This window comes from Salmo salar, chromosome ssa17 (genome assembly GCF_905237065.1).
Source record: "Salmo salar chromosome ssa17, Ssal_v3.1, whole genome shotgun sequence".
In the NCBI taxonomy this organism is placed as follows: Eukaryota; Metazoa; Chordata; class Actinopteri; order Salmoniformes; family Salmonidae; genus Salmo; species Salmo salar.
This window is the reverse complement of record NC_059458.1, coordinates 39,514,324-39,527,194: the sequence shown is the minus strand read 5'-3', so window position 1 is coordinate 39,527,194 and position 12,871 is coordinate 39,514,324. Positions and strand designations below refer to the sequence as shown.

The following is a 12,871-nucleotide window of genomic DNA, read 5'->3' as shown; positions in this document are numbered from 1 at the left end:
ACAGGACTACAGGACCAGAGACTACAACACCAGAGACTATAACACCAGAGACAGGACTACAGGACCAGAGACTACAACACCAGAGACTATAACACCAGAGACAGGACTACAGGACCAGAGACAATAACACACAGTGTGGAGCTCTGTATTAACATGTGTTTTAATCCTGACCTATTTGATTTGTTTTATGACAGATGGATCAGAAACAAAGGGGGTGAAATATTAAGAGGAAACAGAAGTGTGAAAGATGGACTTGGAAGTTGAACCCTGCTCTCCAGAGGGGAACGGAACATGTCCATGGAGCCGGGAGAGTTACCCACTCCAACACAGATTTACACCATACCCTTTCTTTAAAAATATATATTTCTTATAAAAATGTACAATATTTTAAGGAATTTTGAATGACAGTTAAGCTTTGATGCTGGAAAAAGAGTGTGAATCAGAAAGACAAACAGGATGAAGAAAATGATTATCTACCTATAATAGAAAATTCCCCCTTTTCAATAAATGTCACAAATAGGTGTAACAGACTGCTATGTGCTTTGTGAAAATATCAGGTTGAAAGCAGGCACCACAGCAGGATAAAGGTAGAGGAAGGAAACGATCCCTGATGCTACCTCGCTCTCCCACCAAGGTGCATGAATTCATGGGGCAAAGTGAAGTAGAGACACTTCTTTATTGTTAAAACCAACACGTTTCAACTGTAGCCAACAACCCTGCTGAAGACGATTGGTAAAGGAAGGACAGGACCCCTAACTGTACCTTGTAGGGAGAAGACTATTGGTAAAGGAAGGACCCCTAACTGTACCTTGTATGTAGAAGACTATTGGTAAAGGAAGGACAGGACCCCTAACTGTACCTTGTAGGGAGAAGACTATTGGTAAAGGAAGGACAGGACCCCTAACTGTACCTTGTAGGGAGAAGACTAGTGGAAAATGAAGGACCCCTAACTGTACCTTGTAGGGAGAAGACTATTGGTAAAGGAAGGACCCCTAACTGTACCTTGTATGTAGAAGACTATTGGTAAAGGAAGGACAGGACCCCTAACTGTACCTTGTAGGGAGAAGACTATTGGTAAAGGAAGGACCCCTAACTGTACCTTGTATGTAGAAGACTATTGGTAAAGGAAGGACAGGACCCCTAACTGTACCTTGTTTGTAGAAGACTATTGGTAAAGGAAGGACAGGACCCCTAACTGTACCTTGTATGTAGAAGACTATTGGTAAAGGAAGGACCCCTAACTGTACCTTGTATGTAGAAGACTATTGGTAAAGGAAGGACCCCTAACTGTACCTTGTATGTAGAAGACTATTGGTAAAGGAAGGACAGGACCCCTAACTGTACCTTGTAGGGAGAAGACTATTGGTAAAGGAAGGACAGGACCCCTAACTGTACCTTGTATGTAGAAGACTATTGGTAAAGGAAGGACATGACCCCTAACTGTACCTTGTATGTAGAAGACTATTGGTAAAGGAAGGACCCCTAACTGTACCTTGTATGTAGAAGACTATTGGTAAAGGAAGGACAGGACCCCTAACTGTACCTTGTAGGGAGAAGACTATTGGTAAAGGAAGGACAGGACCCCTAACTGTACCTTGTAGGGAGAAGACTATTGGTAAAGGAAGGACAGGACCCCTAACTGTACCTTGTAGGGAGAAGACTATTGGTAAAGGAAGGACCCCTAACTGTACCTTGTATGTAGAAGACTATTGGTAAAGGAAGGACCCCTAACTGTACCTTGTATGTAGAAGACTATTGGTAAAGGAAGGACAGGACCCCTAACTGTACCTTGTAGGGAGAAGACTATTGGTAAAGGAAGGACAGGACCCCTAACTGTACCTTGTAGGGAGAAGACTATTGGTAAAGGAATGACCCCTAACTGTACCTTGTAGGGAGAAGACTATTGGTAAAGGAAGGACCCCTAACTACCTTGTAGGGAGAAGACTATTGGTAAAGGAAGGACCCCTAACTGTACCTTGTATGTAGAAGACTATTGGTAAAGGAAGGACAGGACCCCTAACTGTACCTTGTAGGGAGAAGACTATTGGTAAAGGAAGGACAGGACCCCTAACTGTACCTTGTATGTAGAAGACTATTGGTAAAGGAAGGACCCCTAACTGTACCTTGTAGGGAGAAGAATATTGGTAAAGGAAGGACAGGACCCTTAACTGTACCTTGTATGTAGAAGACTATTGGTAAAGGAAGGACAGGACCCCTAACTGTACCTTGTAGGGAGAAGACTATTGGTAAAGGAAGGACCCCTAACTGTACCTTGTAGGGAGAAGACTATTGGTAAAGGAAGGACAGGACCCCTAACTGTACCTTGTAGGGAGAAGACTATTGGTAAAGGAAGGACAGGACCCCTAACTGTACCTTGTATGTAGAAGACTATTGGTAAAGGAAGGACCCCTAACTGTACCTTGTATGTAGAAGACTATTGGTAAAGGAAGGACAGGACCCCTAACTGTACCTTGTAGGGAGAAGACTATTGGTAAAGGAAGGACAGGACCCCTAACTGTACCTTGTAGGGAGAAGACTATTGGTAAAGGAAGGACAGGACCCCTAACTGTACCTTGTAGGGAGAAGACTATTGGTAAAGGAAGGACCCCTAACTGTACCTTGTATGTAGAAGACTATTGGTAAAGGAAGGACCCCTAACTGTACCTTGTATGTAGAAGACTATTGGTAAAGGAAGGACAGGACCCCTAACTGTACCTTGTAGGGAGAAGACTATTGGTAAAGGAAGGACAGGACCCCTAACTGTACCTTGTAGGGAGAAGACTATTGGTAAAGGAATGACCCCTAACTGTACCTTGTAGGGAGAAGACTATTGGTAAAGGAAGGACCCCTAACTACCTTGTAGGGAGAAGACTATTGGTAAAGGAAGGACCCCTAACTGTACCTTGTATGTAGAAGACTATTGGTAAAGGAAGGACAGGACCCCTAACTGTACCTTGTAGGGAGAAGACTATTGGTAAAGGAAGGACAGGACCCCTAACTGTACCTTGTATGTAGAAGACTATTGGTAAAGGAAGGACCCCTAACTGTACCTTGTAGGGAGAAGAATATTGGTAAAGGAAGGACAGGACCCTTAACTGTACCTTGTATGTAGAAGACTATTGGTAAAGGAAGGACAGGACCCCTAACTGTACCTTGTAGGGAGAAGACTATTGGTAAAGGAAGGACCCCTAACTGTACCTTGTAGGGAGAAGACTATTGGTAAAGGAAGGACAGGACCCCTAACTGTACCTTGTAGGGAGAAGACTATTGGTAAAGGAAGGACAGGACCCCTAACTGTACCTTGTAGGGAGAAGACTATTGGTAAAGGAAGGACAGGACCCCTAAATGTACCTTGTATATAGAAGACTATTGGTAAAGGAAGGACAGGACCCCTAACTGTACCTTGTATGTAGAAGACTATTGGTAAAGGAAGGACCCCTAACTGTACCTTGTATGTAGAAGACTATTGGTAAAGGAAGGACAGGACCCCTAACTGTACCTTGTAGGGAGAAGACTATTGGTAAAGGAAGGACAGGACCCCTAACTGTACCTTGTAGGGAGAAGACTATTGGTAAAGGAAGGACCCCTAACTGTACCTTGTAGGGAGAAGACTATTGGTAAAGGAAGGACAGGACCCCTAACTGTACCTTGTATGTAGAAGACTATTGGTAAAGGAAGGACCCCTAACTGTACCTTGTATGTAGAAGACTATTGGTAAAGGAAGGACAGGACCCCTAAATATACCTTGTATATAGAAGACTATTGGTAAAGGAAGGACAGGACCCCTAACTGTACCTTGTATGTAGAAGACTATTGGTAAAGGAAGGACCCCTAACTGTACCTTGTATGTAGAAGACTATTGGTAAAGGAAGGACAGGACCCCTAACTGTACCTTGTAGGGAGAAGACTATTGGTAAAGGAAGGACAGGACCCCTAACTGTACCTTGTAGGGAGAAGACTATTGGTAAAGGAAGGACCCCTAACTGTACCTTGTAGGGAGAAGACTATTGGTAAAGGAAGGACAGGACCCCTAACTGTACCTTGTATGTAGAAGACTATTGGTAAAGGAAGGACCCCTAACTGTACCTTGTATGTAGAAGACTATTGGTAAAGGAAGGACAGGACCCCTAACTGTACCTTGTATGTAGAAGACTATTGGTAAAGGAAGGACCCCTAACTGTACCTTGTAGGGAGAAGACTATTGGTAAAGGAAGGACCCCTAACTGTACCTTGTATGTAGAAGACTATTGGTAAAGGAAGGACCCCTAACTGTACCTTGTATGTAGAAGACTATTGGTAAAGGAAGGACAGGACCCCTAACTGTACCTTGTAGGGAGAAGACTATTGGTAAAGGAAGGACCCCTAACTGTACCTTGTATGTAGAAGACTATTGGTAAAGGAAGGACCCCTAACTGTACCTTGTATGTAGAAGACTATTGGTAAAGGAAGGACAGGACCCCTAACTGTACCTTGTATGTAGAAGACTATTGGTAAAGGAAGGACCCCTAACTGTACCTTGTAGGGAGAAGACTATTGGTAAAGGAAGGACCCCTAACTGTACCTTGTATGTAGAAGACTATTGGTAAAGGAAGGACAGGACCCCTAACTGTACCTTGTAGGGAGAAGACTATTGGTAAAGGAAGGACAGGACCCCTAACTGTACCTTGTAGGGAGAAGACTAGTGGAAAATGAAGGACCCCTAACTGTACCTTGTAGGGAGAAGACTATTGGTAAAGGAAGGACCCCTAACTGTACCTTGTATGTAGAAGACTATTGGTAAAGGAAGGACAGGACCCCTAACTGTACCTTGTAGGGAGAAGACTATTGGTAAAGGAAGGACCCCTAACTGTACCTTGTATGTAGAAGACTATTGGTAAAGGAAGGACCCCTAACTGTACCTTGTATGTAGAAGACTATTGGTAAAGGAAGGACAGGACCCCTAACTGTACCTTGTATGTAGAAGACTATTGGTAAAGGAAGGACAGGACCCCTAACTGTACCTTGTAGGGAGAAGACTATTGGTAAAGGAAGGACAGGACCCCTAACTGTACCTTGTAGGGAGAAGACTATTGGTAAAGGAAGGACTCCTAACTGTACCTTGTATGTAGAAGACTATTGGTAAAGGAAGGACAGGACCCCTAACTGTACCTTGTTGGGAGAAGACTATTGGTAAAGGAAGGACAGGACCCCTAACTGTACCTTGTATGTAGAAGACTATTGGTAAAGGAAGGACCCCTAACTGTACCTTGTATGTAGAAGACTATTGGTAAAGGAAGGACAGGACCCCTAACTGTACCTTGTATGTAGAAGACTATTGGTAAAGGAAGGACCCCTAACTGTACCTTGTATGTAGAAGACTATTGGTAAAGGAAGGACCCCTAACTGTACCTTGTATGTAGAAGACTATTGGTAAAGGAAGGACAGGACCCCTAACTGTACCTTGTAGGGAGAAGACTATTGGTAAAGGAAGGACAGGACCCCTAACTGTACCTTGTATGTAGAAGACTATTGGTAAAGGAAGGACATGACCCCTAACTGTACCTTGTAGGGAGAAGACTATTGGTAAAGGAAGGACAGGACCCCTAACTGTACCTTGTAGGGAGAAGACTATTGGTAAAGGAAGGACAGGACCCCTAACTGTACCTTGTAGGGAGAAGACTATTGGTAAAGGAAGGACCCCTAACTGTACCTTGTATGTAGAAGACTATTGGTAAAGGAAGGACCCCTAACTGTACCTTGTAGGGAGAAGAATATTGGTAAAGGAAGGACAGGACCCCTAACTGTACCTTGTATGTAGAAGACTATTGGTAAAGGAAGGACAGGACCCCTAACTGTACCTTGTAGGGAGAAGACTATTGGTAAAGGAAGGACCCCTAACTGTACCTTGTAGGGAGAAGACTATTGGTAAAGGAAGGACAGGACCCCTAACTGTACCTTGTAGGGAGAAGACTATTGGTAAAGGAAGGACAGGACCCCTAACTGTACTTTGTAGGGAGAAGACTATTGGTAAAGGAAGGACAGGACCCCTAACTGTACCTTGTAGGGAGAAGACTATTGGTAAAGGAAGGACAGGACCCCTAACTGTACCTTGTAGGGAGAAGACTATTGGTAAAGGAAGGACAGGACCCCTAACTGTACCTTGTAGGGAGAAGACTATTGGTAAAGGAAGGACAGGACCCCTAACTGTACCTTGTAGGGAGAAGACTATTGGTAAAGGAAGGACAGGACCCCTAAATGTACCTTGTATATAGAAGACTATTGGTAAAGGAAGGACAGGACCCCTAACTGTACCTTGTATGTAGAAGACTATTGGTAAAGGAAGGACCCCTAACTGTACCTTGTATGTAGAAGACTATTGGTAAAGGAAGGACAGGACCCCTAACTGTACCTTGTAGGGAGAAGACTATTGGTAAAGGAAGGACAGGACCCCTAACTGTACCTTGTAGGGAGAAGACTATTGGTAAAGGAAGGACCCCTAACTGTACCTTGTAGGGAGAAGACTATTGGTAAAGGAAGGACAGGACCCCTAACTGTACCTTGTATGTAGAAGACTATTGGTAAAGGAAGGACAGGACCCCTAACTGTACCTTGTATGTAGAAGACTATTGGTAAAGGAAGGACCCCTAACTGTACCTTGTATGTAGAAGACTATTGGTAAAGGAAGGACAGGACCCCTAACTGTACCTTGTAGGGAGAAGACTATTGGTAAAGGAAGGACCGGACCCCTAACTGTACCTTGTAGGGAGAAGACTATTGGTAAAGGAAGGACCCCTAACTGTACCTTATAGGGAGAAGACTATTGGTAAAGGAAGGACAGGACCCCTAACTGTACCTTGTATGTAGAAGACTATTGGTAAAGGAAGGACCCCTAACTGTACCTTGTATGTAGAAGACTATTGGTAAAGGAAGGACAGGACCCCTAACTGTACCTTGTATGTAGAAGACTATTGGTAAAGGAAGGACCCCTAACTGTACCTTGTAGGGAGAAGACTATTGGTAAAGGAAGGACCCCTAACTGTACCTTGTATGTAGAAGACTATTGGTAAAGGAAGGACCCCTAACTGTACCTTGTATGTAGAAGACTATTGGTAAAGGAAGGACAGGACCCCTAACTGTACCTTGTAGGGAGAAGACTATTGGTAAAGGAAGGACCCCTAACTGTACCTTGTATGTAGAAGACTATTGGTAAAGGAAGGACCCCTAACTGTACCTTGTATGTAGAAGACTATTGGTAAAGGAAGGACAGGACCCCTAACTGTACCTTGTATGTAGAAGACTATTGGTAAAGGAAGGACCCCTAACTGTACCTTGTAGGGAGAAGACTATTGGTAAAGGAAGGACCCCTAACTGTACCTTGTATGTAGAAGACTATTGGTAAAGGAAGGACAGGACCCCTAACTGTACCTTGTATGTAGAAGACTATTGGTAAAGGAAGGACCCCTAACTGTACCTTGTAGGGAGAAGACTATTGGTAAAGGAAGGACCCCTAACTGTACCTTGTATGTAGAAGACTATTGGTAAAGGAAGGACAGGACCCCTAACTGTACCTTGTAGGGAGAAGACTATTGGTAAAGGAAGGACAGGACCCCTAACTGTACCTTGTAGGGAGAAGACTAGTGGAAAATGAAGGACCCCTAACTGTACCTTGTAGGGAGAAGACTATTGGTAAAGGAAGGACCCCTAACTGTACCTTGTATGTAGAAGACTATTGGTAAAGGAAGGACAGGACCCCTAACTGTACCTTGTAGGGAGAAGACTATTGGTAAAGGAAGGACCCCTAACTGTACCTTGTATGTAGAAGACTATTGGTAAAGGAAGGACCCCTAACTGTACCTTGTATGTAGAAGACTATTGGTAAAGGAAGGACAGGACCCCTAACTGTACCTTGTATGTAGAAGACTATTGGTAAAGGAAGGACAGGACCCCTAACTGTACCTTGTAGGGAGAAGACTATTGGTAAAGGAAGGACAGGACCCCTAACTGTACCTTGTAGGGAGAAGACTATTGGTAAAGGAAGGACTCCTAACTGTACCTTGTATGTAGAAGACTATTGGTAAAGGAAGGACAGGACCCCTAACTGTACCTTGTTGGGAGAAGACTATTGGTAAAGGAAGGACAGGACCCCTAACTGTACCTTGTATGTAGAAGACTATTGGTAAAGGAAGGACCCCTAACTGTACCTTGTATGTAGAAGACTATTGGTAAAGGAAGGACAGGACCCCTAACTGTACCTTGTATGTAGAAGACTATTGGTAAAGGAAGGACCCCTAACTGTACCTTGTATGTAGAAGACTATTGGTAAAGGAAGGACCCCTAACTGTACCTTGTATGTAGAAGACTATTGGTAAAGGAAGGACAGGACCCCTAACTGTACCTTGTAGGGAGAAGACTATTGGTAAAGGAAGGACAGGACCCCTAACTGTACCTTGTATGTAGAAGACTATTGGTAAAGGAAGGACATGACCCCTAACTGTACCTTGTAGGGAGAAGACTATTGGTAAAGGAAGGACAGGACCCCTAACTGTACCTTGTAGGGAGAAGACTATTGGTAAAGGAAGGACAGGACCCCTAACTGTACCTTGTAGGGAGAAGACTATTGGTAAAGGAAGGACCCCTAACTGTACCTTGTATGTAGAAGACTATTGGTAAAGGAAGGACCCCTAACTGTACCTTGTAGGGAGAAGAATATTGGTAAAGGAAGGACAGGACCCCTAACTGTACCTTGTATGTAGAAGACTATTGGTAAAGGAAGGACAGGACCCCTAACTGTACCTTGTAGGGAGAAGAGTATTGGTAAAGGAAGGACCCCTAACTGTACCTTGTAGGGAGAAGACTATTGGTAAAGGAAGGACAGGACCCCTAACTGTACCTTGTAGGGAGAAGACTATTGGTAAAGGAAGGACAGGACCCCTAACTGTACCTTGTAGGGAGAAGACTATTGGTAAAGGAAGGACAGGACCCCTAACTGTACCTTGTAGGGAGAAGACTATTGGTAAAGGAAGGACAGGACCCCTAACTGTACCTTGTAGGGAGAAGACTATTGGTAAAGGAAGGACAGGACCCCTAACTGTACCTTGTAGGGAGAAGACTATTGGTAAAGGAAGGACAGGACCCCTAACTGTACCTTGTAGGGAGAAGACTATTGGTAAAGGAAGGACAGGACCCCTAAATGTACCTTGTATATAGAAGACTATTGGTAAAGGAAGGACAGGACCCCTAACTGTACCTTGTATGTAGAAGACTATTGGTAAAGGAAGGACCCCTAACTGTACCTTGTATGTAGAAGACTATTGGTAAAGGAAGGACAGGACCCCTAACTGTACCTTGTAGGGAGAAGACTATTGGTAAAGGAAGGACAGGACCCCTAACTGTACCTTGTAGGGAGAAGACTATTGGTAAAGGAAGGACCCCTAACTGTACCTTGTAGGGAGAAGACTATTGGTAAAGGAAGGACAGGACCCCTAACTGTACCTTGTATGTAGAAGACTATTGGTAAAGGAAGGACAGGACCCCTAACTGTACCTTGTATGTAGAAGACTATTGGTAAAGGAAGGACCCCTAACTGTACCTTGTATGTAGAAGACTATTGGTAAAGGAAGGACAGGACCCCTAACTGTACCTTGTAGGGAGAAGACTATTGGTAAAGGAAGGACCGGACCCCTAACTGTACCTTGTAGGGAGAAGACTATTGGTAAAGGAAGGACCCCTAACTGTACCTTATAGGGAGAAGACTATTGGTAAAGGAAGGACAGGACCCCTAACTGTACCTTGTATGTAGAAGACTATTGGTAAAGGAAGGACCCCTAACTGTACCTTGTATGTAGAAGACTATTGGTAAAGGAAGGACAGGACCCCTAACTGTACCTTGTATGTAGAAGACTATTGGTAAAGGAAGGACCCCTAACTGTACCTTGTAGGGAGAAGACTATTGGTAAAGGAAGGACCCCTAACTGTACCTTGTATGTAGAAGACTATTGGTAAAGGAAGGACCCCTAACTGTACCTTGTATGTAGAAGACTATTGGTAAAGGAAGGACAGGACCCCTAACTGTACCTTGTAGGGAGAAGACTATTGGTAAAGGAAGGACCCCTAACTGTACCTTGTATGTAGAAGACTATTGGTAAAGGAAGGACCCCTAACTGTACCTTGTATGTAGAAGACTATTGGTAAAGGAAGGACCCCTAACTGTACCTTGTATGTAGAAGACTATTGGTAAAGGAAGGACCCCTAACTGTACCTTGTAGGGAGAAGACTATTGGTAAAGGAAGGACCCCTAACTGTACCTTGTATGTAGAAGACTATTGGTAAAGGAAGGACAGGACCCCTAACTGTACCTTGTAGGGAGAAGACTATTGGTAAAGGAAGGACAGGACCCCTAACTGTACCTTGTAGGGAGAAGACTAGTGGAAAATGAAGGACCCCTAACTGTACCTTGTAGGGAGAAGACTATTGGTAAAGGAAGGACCCCTAACTGTACCTTGTATGTAGAAGACTATTGGTAAAGGAAGGACAGGACCCCTAACTGTACCTTGTAGGGAGAAGACTATTGGTAAAGGAAGGACCCCTAACTGTACCTTGTATGTAGAAGACTATTGGTAAAGGAAGGACCCCCTAACTGTACCTTGTATGTAGAAGACTATTGGTAAAGGAAGGACAGGACCCCTAACTGTACCTTGTATGTAGAAGACTATTGGTAAAGGAAGGACAGGACCCCTAACTGTACCTTGTAGGGAGAAGACTATTGGTAAAGGAAGGACAGGACCCCTAACTGTACCTTGTAGGGAGAAGACTATTGGTAAAGGAAGGACTCCTAACTGTACCTTGTATGTAGAAGACTATTGGTAAAGGAAGGACAGGACCCCTAACTGTACCTTGTTGGGAGAAGACTATTGGTAAAGGAAGGACAGGACCCCTAACTGTACCTTGTATGTAGAAGACTATTGGTAAAGGAAGGACCCCTAACTGTACCTTGTATGTAGAAGACTATTGGTAAAGGAAGGACAGGACCCCTAACTGTACCTTGTATGTAGAAGACTATTGGTAAAGGAAGGACCCCTAACTGTACCTTGTATGTAGAAGACTATTGGTAAAGGAAGGACCCCTAACTGTACCTTGTATGTAGAAGACTATTGGTAAAGGAAGGACAGGACCCCTAACTGTACCTTGTAGGGAGAAGACTATTGGTAAAGGAAGGACAGGACCCCTAACTGTACCTTGTATGTAGAAGACTATTGGTAAAGGAAGGACATGACCCCTAACTGTACCTTGTAGGGAGAAGACTATTGGTAAAGGAAGGACAGGACCCCTAACTGTACCTTGTAGGGAGAAGACTATTGGTAAAGGAAGGACAGGACCCCTAACTGTACCTTGTAGGGAGAAGACTATTGGTAAAGGAAGGACCCCTAACTGTACCTTGTATGTAGAAGACTATTGGTAAAGGAAGGACCCCTAACTGTACCTTGTAGGGAGAAGAATATTGGTAAAGGAAGGACAGGACCCCTAACTGTACCTTGTATGTAGAAGACTATTGGTAAAGGAAGGACAGGACCCCTAACTGTACCTTGTAGGGAGAAGACTATTGGTAAAGGAAGGACCCCTAACTGTACCTTATAGGGAGAAGACTATTGGTAAAGGAAGGACAGGACCCCTAACTGTACCTTGTATGTAGAAGACTATTGGTAAAGGAAGGACCCCTAACTGTACCTTGTAGGGAGAAGACTATTGGTAAAGGAAGGACCCCTAACTGTACCTTGTATGTAGAAGACTATTGGTAAAGGAAGGACAGGACCCCTAACTGTACCTTGTATGAGAAGACTATTGGTAAAGGAAGGACAGGACCCCTAACTGTACCTTGTAGGGAGAAGACTATTGGTAAAGGAAGGACAGACCCCTAACTGTACCTTGTATGTAGAAGACTATTGGTAAAGGAAGGACAGGACCCCTAACTGTACCTTGTATGTAGAAGACTATTGGTAAAGGAAGGACAGGACCCCTAACTGTACCTTGTATGAGAAGACTATTGGTAAAGGAAGGACCCCCTAACTGTACCTTGTATGTAGAAGACTATTGGTAAAGGAAGGACAGCCCCTAACTGTACCTTGTATGTAGAAGACTATTGGTAAAGGAAGGACAGGACCCCTAACTGTACCTTGTATGGAGAAGACTATTGGTAAAGGAAGGACAGACCCCTAACTGTACCTTGTAGTGAGAAGACTATTGGTAAAGGAAGGACCCCTAACTGTACCTTGTAGGTAGAAGACTATTGGTAAAGGAAGGACAGGACCCCTAACTGTACCTTGTATGGAGAAGACTATTGGTAAAGGAAGGACCCCCTAACTGTACCTTGTATGTAGAAGACTATTGGTAAAGGAAGGACGGACCCCTAACTGTACCTTGTATGTAGAAGACTATTGGTAAAGGAAGGACAGACCCCTAACTGTACCTTGTAGGGAGAAGACTATTGGTAAAGGAAGGACAGGCCCCTAACTGTACCTTGTAGGGAGAAGACTATTGGTAAAGGAAGGACCCCTAACTGTACCTTGTAGGTAGAAGACTATTGGTAAAGGAAGGACAGGACCCCTAACTGTACCTTGTATGAGAAGACTATTGGTAAAGGAAGGACCGACCCTAACTGTACCTTGTATGGAGAAGACTATTGGTAAAGGAAGGACGACCCTAACTGTACCTTGTATGGAGAAGACTATTGGTAAAGGAAGGACGGACCCCTAACTGTACCTTGTATGTAGAAGACTATTGGTAAAGGAAGGACAGCCCCTAACTGTACCTTGTATGTAGAAGACTATTGGTAAAGGAAGGACCCCTAACTGTACCTTGTATGTAGAAGACTATTGGTAAAGGAAGGACAGGACCC

General features: G+C 44.0%; 1 protein-coding gene across 6 annotated transcripts in view; it reads right to left on the bottom strand.

Moving 5' to 3' along the window:
• LOC106592742 (tudor domain-containing protein 3) overlaps positions 1-12,871 on the bottom strand; it is a 64,812-nt gene that overhangs the window by 12,746 nt on the left and 39,195 nt on the right. The gene's annotated exons all lie outside the window — the stretch shown is intronic.